The 14,200-nt window shown below is 40.3% G+C and overlaps 1 protein-coding gene across 1 annotated transcript in view; it reads left to right on the forward strand.

Annotated features, from left to right (window-relative positions):
• The window catches only part of CNTNAP2 (contactin associated protein 2), a 2,186,758-nt gene that overhangs the window by 1,747,130 nt on the left and 425,428 nt on the right, over positions 1 to 14,200 (forward strand). The gene's annotated exons all lie outside the window — the stretch shown is intronic.

Raw genomic sequence — 14,200 nt, forward strand, 5'->3', positions numbered from 1 at the left:
CTATGTATGAGTTTGGAAATAATTCTGGACAATCGAGTGGCCAAAATTTTAGTGAAAATCTTGTAGTCGGAATTGAGTAGGGCAATGGGGCGGTAGTTGTCCACAATAGAATGATCTTTATCGGGTTTAGGGATAACCGAGATATATGCCCTGGAGAAATCAGTCTGGGGTGTGATCCCCTTGAAAAGATCTCGATAAAAAGAGAGGAGATGAGGGGCCAGGATACCAATAAAGGATTTATAGTAGGAGTAAGGCAGTCCGTCCGGACCCGGGGCTTTACGAGAGAGGAGATGTTTAATTGTGTCCAATAATTCCTCTAGCGTAATATCAGCATTAAGGGTAGCAATGTCTGAGGATGATAGTCTCGGAAGTGACAGGGGGTCAAAAAAACGATCAAACGATGACTGTGTGAGGGGTGGATGAAGATCTGGGGACAGACAATTATACAGTTTCTCATAAAATGAGCCAAAAAGGGTTGCCATGACCCGGGGGTCATAGGTAGGGTTTCCATTTGGTTGCATTAAAAGATCAGGTAACGCAGAACACGACTGAGCTTTGAGTCGATTGACCAACATACGATGGGGCTTGTTAGAAAATTCGTAAAATTTCTGCTTAATCCACAAGAGGGATTGTGCAGTCTTATTGGAGTCGAGAACTTTAATTCGGTCCCGTAGAGATGTTACCCTCCGGAGTCCAGAAATGGACGGCTTGGCCAACAACCGTCGCTCCGCCAAAACCAGTTGATGTATGAGAGAGGCTCTAGCACTCGCCGAAGACTTTTTTAAACGAGAACCCATAGAAATACAGAGTCCTCGAAAGACTGCCTTGTGGGCCTCCCACAGAGTTGAGGAAGAGCTTACGGAGCCAACATTGTGGGCAAAATAGGTGTCAAGTCCCTGGGACAACTCATCTCTAAGATGATCTGTGGAAAGAAAAGTCTCATTAAGGCGCCAATGACATGGTTTGAGAATGACCGGAGGAAATAAAAGGTTTAAAGTCAGAGAGGCATGGTCAGACCAAGTGATGGGATTGATTTCGGAAGAAACCAGGAGCGGAAGCAGTGGGGCAGAGATAAAAAAGTGATCTAGGCGGGAGAAACTACGGTGAGGGGTGGAGTAGAAAGTGAATTGTTTATGGAGGGGATGTTTAATCCGCCAAGCGTCAAAGAGACGATGTTCCCTTATCAATCTACGAAAAGATTTTGAAGAGGAGCATTGCCGCTTCGAGGGGGTGGACTCAAAAAGGGACTTCCTGTCTTTATGGGGGGAAAAAATCAAATTGAAATCCCCTCCAACAATCACCTGCGAAGTGGAGATGGAATCTAGGTTAGCGAGTGTTTGGGAAAGGAATTGCAATTGACCCGTATTTGGGGCGTATAAATTCAACAAAACAAGGGGAGTGTCACCAAGCATACAGTTCAAAATAATGAAGCGACCCTGGTGGTCAACCTTGGAGGAAACAACCCGAAGGGAGCAGTGTGACCCAATCAAAATTGCCACCCCGGCCTTCCCGGAGGGATCAAAGGCTGAATAAGCTTGGGAAAAAAATCTCGAGGCAAAACGAAAAGAGCCAGTTGATTTGAAATGGGTCTCTTGTACAAAAATAATGTCTGCTCCTGAGGATCGAAATTCCCTCAAAGCCATCCACCGTTTTTGAATGGAGTTAAGGCCCTTGACATTGTATGACAAAAACCTCAAAGCCATTATAAAATAACAACGATTGAAGTACTTGTAGTAGAATGAAAAATGATTGAAATACCATCGATGTAGAAGAATAAAACACAAAAATCATAAAACAATCAGATAACACAAAAAAAAGAAAAACATAATAAAAAACAGATATCCACAAGGATATAAACTTGGGAACGTCAACTAAGCCCAAGTCGTCTAGGCCAGTGGCTAGACAAAATCGGGGGCAGCACGACATCCGACTCAACAGGGGGGTCACCCAACCCGGCCAGAAGAAACAAAAGCAAAAAGAGCACCCAGCAAGGGTTTGGCCAGTCAGGAGAACAAAACCGGTATAGAACCCATGTATAGAGCAGGGGAGAGGGATCAACACCATATTCACCACAGATGATCACCCCAGAGAATCATCAGGCAGGCGGATCTCCTGGTCGAGAGGAACGTGGACGTTGCGGGGTGCGCAAGAGTCTCTTCCGATCTCTGCGGACCGGTGTCCACATCTTGTTGGGAGTGATGGAGGGACGAGAAGGAGTAGGAGGCAATGAGGACACATCATCCGACAGAGGAGGAAGACCCAGCTGTTTCAGAAAAAAGTCCGCCTCATGAAGATCCCGGAGAACAACTTGGGTATTATCCTTAGAGACAACCAGCTTGAAGGGAAACCCCCAACGATACAGGACTCGGTGTTGCTAGAGGTGTGTGGTGATCGGCTTCAGAGCACGCCGTTTGGCAAGAGTAAGCGGAGAAAGGTCGCAGAAGAGCTGGAGTCTGTCACCTTTGAATTCCAAAGAAGATGTTTGTCGAGCCGCTAATAGTAAGGCTTCTTTACTTTGAAAGTAGTGTAAGCGTACTATAACGTCTCGTGGTCTGGTGCCCTCAACAGGTTTAGGGCCCAGAGAGCGATGAGCCCTATCCATTCGCCAATCTGTCTCTGGAACCTTTGGTGCAGTTGCGGTGAAGAAGGACAGTAGGTGGCGGTGTAGTTGTGCGTCAGTGATAGATTCGGACATACCGCGAATACGGATATTTTGGCGCCGTTCCCTGTTTTCCAGGTCCTCTTGTTGGAGCTGCATCTGGGACATGGAGTGTTTCAGATATGCGTTATCTTCCTCAAGGACATGAACGTATTGCACCAATTCATCAAATTTGTTTTCCAATTTATCCGTGCGGTCTCCAATTTGGGTTATTTCCCCTCTGAGATCTATAGCCAATTTACCAACTTCAGCGGCAATAGAGGCGGTAATGTTGCGCAAAAAGACCTGCAGCTTATCGTCCAATGCGGAGACTGTGAGTGCAGATGATGTAGCCTGCTGAGAATTTTGGCTGGGGGCTGGAAGATACCCTGGTGTAGGGTGGTCCATGTCCCCTCCTTCTGTGGCTTGTGAGTCAGAATCCTCCATATGAGGAGGAATCAGAGCAGAGGCTGTCAGTTGCTCTGATTTGGAGCAAGGTGCAGTACCTTCTGCTGCCACTGGGGGTCCGGGATCGCTCCTCGGACTCCTGTCACAACTTGAGGCCGGGGATTGCGGCCTAGAGAGAAACCGCCGAAGCGGCGAGGGCCGCGGGTCCTGTGGGCGCGGGGAGGGGGGCTTCCAGCGCCCTATTTTCCCCATGGACACCTCCCCTTAATGCCGTGCCGGGTGCTTTGACTATGTGACTCACCCGAAGCGGCGGGATCGCCGTGGAGCGGAGCGGGTGAGTCACTATTTGGCCGGGGATGAGCGGAGCTCAGCAAGCAGCGTCCACCATCATCCCTGGTCGCGCATGCGCCCCCGAAGCATTCCAATTTTTGATAGAAAGAGCCCCAAAAGAAAGGCTTTCTATAACCAAAGGAAGGTCGAAATAGTTTACTTTTTCCTAACTTGCAACAAAGTGTCAACTATGCCTTTTGACAGCTCCAGATGTCTTAGAAACTACTTCTCAACTTCCAAGCCGTAAATTTCTGACTTGTGTGATTCAGATGGAACACCCCGTTATGAACCAGGAGATCCAAACAAACTGTTAGTGAAATTGGTTGTTCTAGCCTTATCCTCTATACAAGGGAAAACCAAGGCCAGCTTGGCCAAAAGAGCAGGGCTATTATTGCCCCCACTTCAGGTCGCATCTTCTGGAGAACCCTTTACAATTAGAGTAATTGGAGGAAAGATGTGCACTAGGCGAAACCTCCACGGCCCGGAAAGGACATCTTGGCCCAAGGTTTGCGGGTCCCGAATTAGGAGAAGTAGGGGGAAGCTGGAAGTTCATTGTGGACACCATCAGATTCATGTCTGGTGTTGCCCAGGCTTTTTCCACAACAATTTTGAATCAAGGCCTCATTCTCCATGATCTACAAAACTCTGACTCTGGTCCACGTTAATCTTCTCCGTTCCTGGGAGGTATGAAGAAAGGGTAAATTCCCTTCTGCTACTCTCAGGAGAGGCAAGCTTCTGGTGCCCGCTTTACAGGTCAAGTAAGCCACTGTAGTCCAATTTTCTGAAAGCACCTTCACCACTTTCCCACGTAACAGTTAGTGGAATGCTAGCAGAGTGAATCTGGAAGCTACTAACTCTAGGCAGATAGGAACTCTGCGTAGTCTTTAACTTTATGATAAAATATAGCCAAATCACAGTTCTAAATCTGCTATAAGTTTTTTGTGACATCCAATTGCTCAAGTAACCATGACATCACTTAAACTAATAAAACTGAAGGAAATTCATCATGCAAAGAATACTTAGGCAGTCAATGTTGGCCTTCTGTAAATATTATAAGATATAGTGCTGTTGCACTTAGGAATAGATATTCATGCAACTTTGATAAGTATACGCTGCAGTCTTAATTTGTGAACCAATAACACAAAAACAAACAAAATACCATGTGAACCGCACATAAATTAAGTACATTCAATTTGACAATACATCAGTAATATTGCTTCGCATATACAAAGTGAATAATTGTAACATTCAGTCCCAATACAGAAAAATAAAGTGCCCAGGTGTTGAATACTAATTGGTGAACTTCGTGCAAAAAATGACAGGTGCACCTCTGTGCTCAATTTGTGCCCCACATGGATGTGTACTCACCGTTAGCCGTGGATCACCTATCTCTAGGTTGGCCTTCAGCGTCTGGTTAGGGACCAATAGGATGATAACCAAAAGGCTCATTTGAAACTACACTGTCCTTTATATCCACGCTGGTCATCATCCTATTGGTTACTATCAGCCAGATCGCATGATTCCCAGGAATGAATATTGGTCCCATTCTTACCATCACACATTGGGCTAGTCCCTACCCAGGCACTTAAGACCAACCTAGAGATAGGTGGTCCACGGCTAACGGTGAGTGCACTTCCATGTGGGGCACCAATTGAGCACAGAGGAGCATCTGTCATTTTTTGCACGAAGTTCGCCAATTAGTATTTAACACCTGGGCACTTTATTTTTCCATATTGGGACTGAATGTTACAATTATTCACTTTGAATATGTGAAGCAATATTACTCATGTATTGTCAAATTTAATGCACTTAATTTATGCACGGTTCACATGGTATTTTCTTCTGTAAATACAAGGTGTCCTATTTTCTGCATTAATGACTCAAGGCAAGTGAAAAGAAAATATTAAAGGTGTCACACTTACCCCCAAAGTAGGGGTTAGACACTATAGCTGGTTTCTGTGTTCTTTACATATAGCAGCCTCCTTTCCCATAAGGCAAGCAGGCCTACCGGTACTTGGTTGCCCCCAGGACTTATACACATCATTTTAGTCAAAAGGCAGGCAAAGTTCAGAGAGTACTCAATATTCGAGCTTAGATCATCAACAAGGGAATCCAAACAGACATTGCTTTCAGCATGTGTTACACACACAATATCAAAAGAAATAGACTGCAGGCTTGGCAGACTTAAATCAGGTTTGGTCTCTACCCAGAGACTGGCCACATTGAGCACCTTGCAGGTGGAGTGCATCATAGCCAAAACCAAGATGCCAGAATGAGACCAGCAGCTGTGATGGATCAGGAGCACTAGACAGGTATCTGTGCTTTGCCTATGCAGGAAAAGACAGGTTCACTCTAATGACAACCAAACTAGTTTTACATACTTGCCTTCCTTTCCATCCCACACTGCTGCATTTGGCCACTGAAAATTAGGGAAAGTTAGATAATTGGAGCTTACACAGGACTGATATTTCTCTTTCTACCACTAAAGTATGTGATAGCACTGGGTATGTGAGTAACCAATCAGCAAAAAGTTATATAAATATCCTCCTGCGCTCCACAGAGTTACTTAAATAGAGCAAGCTGCTATCATCTAAATCCTATACCTTGGGATCCAAAAAACCACATTAAAAATCAGCAAACACTGCCACATGAGAAAGGAATGATGTGCATGCTCCCCTCATACCTGTAATGCTTGGTAGGTGCATATGTACAGCTTTGAAGCTGCTATTAACTGAACTTCTTTCTTTGCTCCAAGAGCAGTTACAGGGATTGAAGTTTCCCCATTGATAGGAATGCTGAAGGGCAGCTCTTGTAGGAGGTCGAGCTTCTGGCTTCAGGCTTCAGGCTTCAGGCTAAGCTTCTGAACTTTTATTATTATCTGTTCTTTGAGCCTCATTATCATAATATAATAACATTCTCTTAAGATTGCATCTGTGTTTTGTGGTATTAGTGTTTTCCACACCATTACATTCGCGTTTACTTCAGACATAAAAGATATGTATGGATGATAGTTTTTGATGACTGCAATATTCTGCCCTCTCACTTGTATAATATTGTTCAAGTAAGCATAGCTTAATAATTGTTTTTGGAAAGGTATCTTTCTATATGAAATATCTGGCAATTGACGAGCTGCATTTGACTAGACTAGAAAAAATAAAAGCTGTAATTTTAGCCTTTTTAACCAACTAGAATACTGGGCACTATTACAAGACAGATTGAAGTACTGTTTAAATACAAATGTAAGACTTTTGAATGAATTCAATGACTAGATTAATAGTTTTTTTATCTCTTCCAACAGTTATACTTAAAATTATTCTTTATATTCCCCTTAAAAAAGAACACACATTTCTCCTCATCTCCTCCCCTTAGTTCTTCTAAGAATTGGCAAATTTGAATCAGGTGATGCTGTAGATAATGCAAATGCAATGTTCCCTTGCTATTGGAATAGAAAGTACTGTAGCACTTTAATACCAAAACATAATATTGTCTAGTTACAGGGACAAACACACCATTTGTGCAGGTCGTCTGGGATCTAGGTTTCTATCTATACCCCTAGTGCTGGAAATAGTGATTAGGTTCGAGTTTACCTCAACCTAGATTCCAAGCAGATAACCGGGACTCACATTAGGCTGAATCTCAAGCTATTGGCTGTTGGCTGCCATTTATAGGCTAATAAGGAAGGAGTTGTCAAACAAATGGCATAGAGGGCTGGGCGCTGTCCTAAGGAACATGCTCCAAAGCAAAAAATGTTTTCTTTTCCAATTCCACTTGGCAGGGAGCAGCAATGTAAAAAATACTTAAGAATGCACTGAACCTGTCTTCAAAATGTTGATTCTGTACAATGTACACAGCTGAACTTCTGAACAGCTGAAATTGGGTCCAAACCTTGGTTTGGATCGATCTGGCAGTTTATCAGTGTATAAGTGATCCAAATTTTAATTTGTTCAGAAATTACTGATGTCACGTGACATAGTACATGAGGCAGCGACATTCGTAATGTGGAAAGTAATCTTCCTCACCATCCTATCCTTTAGAGAAAACTCTTTGGGGTTTTTGGTAGATATATAGGAAATGTACACATTTTTATTAAACGGTTACTGATTACACGATTTCATGAGCTCTAGTAGTACAAAGCTCTCTTCTTATATTATAACAATGCTGTAATCACTTGGTTAACTCCTAATTACAAGTGTAAAAAGTGTCCAGGATGGCTTAAAAAAAGTAGTTATACTAACTGCATAAAGTGGGTCATAGATAGGTTGAAATTCATCCGGTTCAGCCGGAACAGGACAAATTTCATTCTGTCTATGGGCAGGCTGGTTGTACTGATTTCAATCCATAGACCGACTTCAGGAAATCAGCCTCCTGGGCTTTTTTATATCCGATCACTGCTGACAGCTATAGTTGCAAACAGTGACTATTGTATTCTGATGGCTGGGAAACCTCGCACTGTCTGAATGCAATAGCTCCCCGGGAGAGATTCTCCCATCAGCACTGAGTGTATTGATGGAGAAATTGAGCAATTTTCTTTCCTTCAACTTGTGGCTGAGAGAAAAAAAACTGCATAATGTATGGCTTGCCTATCTGTAGTAGTTCTGGTTTGATCAGCAAACAGTTCTAGAGTCGGTTCAAACAAAACTGAATGCTTCAAATTTTGGTAATGAGAGCTCTACTCTTGAGATCCTAATTCTTCACGCCTGCTATGACCCTAATGAGGGTGCCCCACTCTCCATGTTGGTTTTGTAGTATATATAATAGAATAGAAGGTGCTGAAACACACCCAAAACTACCTAATGAACATTAACAGAGCCAGATAATATAACAAGGAGATCTTACTGTTATAAATCCCAAGATAATCCAGTGGCTAATGAAATAACTAAAGAGAAATATGAGGATAATTAATTCAAAATAGTGATATCAGTCAACCTCCACCCATTAGTAGGTGTTGTATTCATAACCCTTAAACTACTACAACACAAGGAATCCCTATAGAAGGGGCACAGGGGTTACGATAGAAGACATTAATAGGGAATGATGTAAAAAATTGGAAAAAGTTTATTACAATATTGTATCAAAAGTTAAATAAAAATGTATGAGAAAACTCATTCAAAATCACCAGTGTAAATAACAAGCCTTTATAGGCTTAAGACACATGTATACACACATAAAAATCTACGTGTATGCGCACATAAAAATCTACTATTACATTTTTATGTGTGTATACATGAGTCTTAAGCCTTTCAAGGCTTGGTATTTACACTGGTGATTTTGAATTAGTTTTCTCATACATTTGTATTTAAATTTTGATACAATATTATAATAAACTTTTTCCAATTTTTTACATCTGTCCCTATGAGTGTCTTCTAGAGTAATCTCTGTGCCCCTTCTATGGGCATTTCTTGTGTCTCAGTGGCTAACTAAGCCCACCAGGCTCTTCTGTTAATGAATATATTACTTTGGGTTGACCAGCTGTGTAAATATTTACAAACTAATTTTTCCCTCAGCTCAAATCCATGACAAGCATGTCTAAATGGATGATTAGTATTTTATTTGCTGTAATTCAATGTTCTATATTTGCTCTACATACAAATTATTCTTCATGATTTTTTAGTTGGGTCCACCATCATAGGTGCAAAAGATGTAAATTTCAAAAGTACAAGAATAAAATAAAAAAAGTGTGAATTTTTTAATGCTTTTTAGACATACTGTAGATGTAAAAAAGATCATTTTTTTTTAATAATGCTACCAATGTGTTATTCTCCAAGTTGTATACTAGCCAGAGGGAAGACCCATCCCCACTGTTTAGAATGGATAGGGGAAATTTTTAGATTTCTTTCTTTCTGCCCCCAGGCTGAACAAAAAAATATATGCATCTATGGTCAGGCATAGCACCTTTAAATAAACCTATCATGATGGAAATGTGGGCATTGATATTGTTTATTTTTTTGTATAAGTTGCTAACAGTTTAAGAATATAGATCTACGAGGGGTCTTCAAAGAGTTTCCGCGTGTTTTATACATATATATGTTTAAAAAATGTGGAAACATTTTGAAGAACCCTCGTATATTGGCATTTGCAGTTGAAACATATCTACTCATATAATTACCCATGGTATAATCTAGACTTTTCCTCTTTCTTTGAAAATTACACCTAACTTAACACCTAACCTAAATAGGCAAGTAAACAAACATCTATAACGGTGCTCCAGAACAGTCTGTTCTAGCTAAAGGCAAGAAATAAACCTACTGCAGTCAACTATCACTTTAAAGGAGCATGAAATACAACCAGGAGAACCTTATAAAACAATATATTTTACCAAGATACGTATTATGATTCACAGTGTTATTCTTTTCCATGTTCCCCTTGCAGCTTCAGAAACTAGCACAGATGGCTTGTTTTTGGTCTCCTGTCTTTAAACTATATTATTCCCAGAATTAAAATTTCTATGCCCCATAACATCTACACTTCTAAATTGAATATTGCATGCCAGGCTGTGTCATTTCTTTTTCCTCTGACCCATGTCCTCAGGCATAACAGTGCTCAGATCAAACACTAGCCTATGTTTCCAGAATACACAAAGCCAAGTGGGACGCAAAGCACTTGAACTCAGAGTACAACTATTTCATGTTTGTGCTCCAAATGACTAAATGACAAATTAGTATTAGTAGAGGGTCTGGCTGTCAACCTGACTATTCACTGGAGAGTAGAACTGGTTTGAGCTTTCCTATGCCCTTTTCATTTTGACTCTGAATGAAAGTGAATTGGAACCCGAAAAAAACCAAAAATGTTATTTATTGCAGATTAACAGCTCTTAGATGTAGTGGGTGCTTTTACTTTTTAATTTTTCACCAGTATTTTCACTTGGTAATTCTGCAAAAAAACACACTTTCTGTCCTAAGTTGGCTATGCTCACATTTTATCTATGGAAGGATCCATTAATGGAACCCACACTGGGTTTCAAACATTTCTCCCTTTTTTCATCTGCATGACATAGGGGGCGGAAGGCTTAGTAGTCACAGAAGGAAGATAACATTGTGTTTTCAGTGTGGCTCACCAAAAAGTGACAACACTGTGTATTTTGTAAGATTAACAGGTGTTTTCTGTACTTGCTGAAAATGTTCTTAGGCAAAAAAAAATGTAGAAAGCTGCAATATATTGAATATTTATTTTTGGGTCTGGAAATCCTATAACATCAGCAGTTTGTAGTTTTCATTGTAAGTGTGTGTTTACAGTGAAATATGTCTTCCCGAATTTATTTTCCATATTTTCTGTCAATAAAATGCTCAGTGGTTAGCACTAGAGATGAGCGAATCAAACCTGGCGAAGTGGAATTCGTTTCGAATATCAGGAAAAATTCGATTTGCATCGAATCCGAATTTTAGCAAACTTCGGGTGCACGAATCGAATTTTTCCCGATCAGCCGGCAAAAGTGTCACTGCAGAGAGCTCCGCTATTTCTGACAGTTCTGACAGTTCATTTACAGCGGTTGAAACATTGTATCTATTTGTTTCCATTTAGGATACAGATGTTTTTATTCGGAAATAAATAGATACAATGTTTCAACCGCTGTAAATGTGAAGGAACTGTCAGAGAACTGTCAGAAATAGCAGAGCTCTCTGCAGATACACTTTTTGCTGTACTTTAATTCTTCTTCTTTTCATTCTTCTTCTTCTTTTCATTCTTCTTCTTCTTTTCATTCTTCTTCTTCTTCTTTTCATTCTTCTTCTTCTTCTTTTCATTCTTCTTTTCATTCTTCTTCTTCTTCTTTTCATTCTTCTTCTTCTTCTTTTCATTCTTCTTCTTCTTCTTTTCATTCTTCTTTTCATTCTTCTTTTCATTCTTCTTCTTCTTCTTTTCATTCTTCTTCTTCTTCTTTTCATTCTTCTTCTTCTTCTTTTCATTCTTCTTTTCATTCTTCTTCTTCTTCTTTTCATTCTTCTTCTTCTTCTTTTCATTCTTCTTTTCATTCTTCTTCTTCTTCTTTTCATTCTCTTCTTCTTCTTTTCATTCTTCTTTTCATTCTTCTTTTCATTCTTCTTCTCATTCTTCTTTTCATTCTTCTTCTTCTTCTTTTCATTCTTCTTTTCATTCTTCTCATTCTTCTTTTCATTCTTCTTTTCATTCTTCTTCTCATTCTTCTTTTCATTCTTCTTCTTCTTCTTTTCATTCTTCTTCTTCTTCTTCTTTTCATTCTTCTTTTCATTCTTCTTCTTCTTCTTTTCATTCTTCTTCTTTTCATTCTTCTTTTCATTCTTCTTCTTCTTCTTCTTCTTCTTCGTCGTGCCCCGTGACTGCCCAAATGAGTGAAGTGTGCGGTGATTCTAAGATCGACGGCACTCATCTGCATGTCATACTGACTGACAGTATTATTTCTCTTCCCCAGCAGACTCCAAGGGCATTTAAATTAAAGGTACAGTGTTCTGCACTAATATAAAGGCTCTCTGAAGCCTAGAAACCCTTTTAATAAGTTAAATTCGCGGCGAATAAATTCGCATTGAATCGAATTTCTCCCGCAAATTCGGCGAATCAGCCGAATCGAATTTTTGAATAATTCGCTCATCTCTAGTTAGCACATTGGCTTGTATCGCTGTTATTTTGAGTGTCATATCCACCAGGAGCCTGTTGTGGGGTATCTGTTTTCTATTTCTGATTTGCAACATTTTGATTACATATTTGCAAATTAATGTGACATTGGCCAGCCACTCCGTTTCATTAGCATCTTCTCATTAGCATCTTCTCTAACCCAGGAAAGAGCTTCCTTTCCATCTGCAACAACCAAATAGCAGTGAAGTAAATGAGCAATCCACCCATGTAAAACCTTAACATGAAGAAACAGGTGGGAGAAGGATAAGGAAAGAGAAGGTGGGAGAGTGATGTTGCTGTAGCTAAGTAGGAACTTAACCAATGTGACATTGGTTACTGTGTAGGAAAGTGGAAGATAGACTCCTGTTGTGCTAAGTGTCATTTCTATTTCAATTCAACAGGCAAACGTACAATTTGCATTTTGCTCCAGCATTGCAACTACCCACCGTCTGAGGGACTATGCATTTGTAACATCGCAGGAGATCAAAAGAATGTGGCTGCATTTATTTACTTGACAGCAAAGCTGACAATCTTTATAACTTTTCAAATTTTTTGCACCAGAGATAGTAATAAGACTAAATTCCAGGCAGATATTAAAGACACAAATTAATACAGCTTTGTATTCACTAAAATATGTTTATGCTGCTTCAAAAAGCAGCACAAGGAACCAATCAGCTGTCCTGCAGTGCTTATGTGCTCACAAGGAACATGCTGATAGGTGAAGAGAGCATAGTGACTGAAAGTTGATCTACTCAGTCTTCTCCAGGGGCGGACTGATGATTTGGAAACTCGGGGCATTGCCCAAGGGTCAGTAGGGGGCCCTATGACATGCCCCTGGTACCTTTTTCATAGGCTTTTTTGAGTTTGGGCAAGGACACAGGGGCCCTGTGATCCCCTATTGCCCGGGGGCCCCATGAGTTGTCAGTCTGCCCCTGGTCTTCTCCTTTTTTTTTTTAATTGTCTAGTCACAGGCTGTGGTTGGGACAAAACCTTTAAGTGCCACTGCACTGCAGCTTGGAGAAATCATGTCTTCTACTCTCCCAAACAGTAATGTTTTGCATGGCAAAGCTTTGTAAGAAATGAATAAACAAAACTAAAAATCCTTTGAGAGGTATTTAATTTTCTGTGTATTTTTCTGAAGTTCATCATTAAAGGAGAATTCTAGGTTTGGAAGTTTTTGCATATTTACATTGGTCCAGCTTGGAACCCATGCTGAGTGGTTAACCTGCTGCATTGTGAACACAGGAGGTAATCTATGCAGCATGGTGACATTCAGAGATCAGTTTGCATTTTCCCAATAAATGCAAAACTTTCTCTGATTGGATGAGGTGGAGAGGTGGGGTGATAATGTCATACTTGCCACCTTGTCCACTAACAGAATGCTTTGCAATTAAGAAAATAAAAAATGTTCTATGCATGGCACCAATACCAATTAGGCAACGTACTGTGTTCTGAATGCTGCAGAGCAGTTGCTCAGCATGGGACCCAGAAGTTAGTGGATATCACTGTAGTAGCAGTGCCTGCTACAGTGGTTTCTATCTTCTAGACTGATCCAACAGGTTTGGTATATGTATAGTTACATTGGTCCAAGGTGGACCAATGTAACTATAAAAAAATATCCATACCTTCAATTCTTCTTTATGACAATCAGAATTGATCCTGTTAACAAGAAGGCTTGTGTCACAAGGAGTAATATTTGAAGTTCAATGTCACAATATCTTTTATTACTGGTCTATCTGCAGTAAGTAAAAATCTGAACTGGCTGGTTCAATACTCTGAACTTTTTCTTTCTCATTTCCCTCCTTATTAAAAAAACCAAGCATGTTTTCATTGTAAACCAGTTGATCCATTCACATCTCTGGATTAAAAAACTGTATTGTAAATTTAATTCTGTGAAGACAGAAAAAAATAGAAACAGCCAGTAACTGGAACAGGTCTTCATATATGTACGTAAGTTACATAATGGGTTATAATGTTATTAGATTAGAAAACGTTCTGCTTAATAAAGCTGGCAATGCTTCAAGTTCGTGTGGATTGCCTATACCTCCTATAAAATGATGTGTTTTGTGGGAAAGAATGAATCAATATAAAATTTTATTTCCCTGCTGCAGGGTGTTCATCATGAGACGCAGACTAAATTTTAGCTAATGTAAGTTTCTGGACTGCTGATTTGTAATTTCATTTAGAGGTATAAATTGTAGCTGCGGGGAATTTGTTCACCTTCCTTGTTTCTCTCACCAA

Source organism: Staurois parvus, unplaced genomic scaffold (assembly GCF_062004578.1).
Source record: "Staurois parvus isolate SC_StPar_1 unplaced genomic scaffold, SC_StPar_1.0 ptg000020l, whole genome shotgun sequence".
In the NCBI taxonomy this organism is placed as follows: domain Eukaryota; kingdom Metazoa; phylum Chordata; class Amphibia; order Anura; family Ranidae; genus Staurois; species Staurois parvus.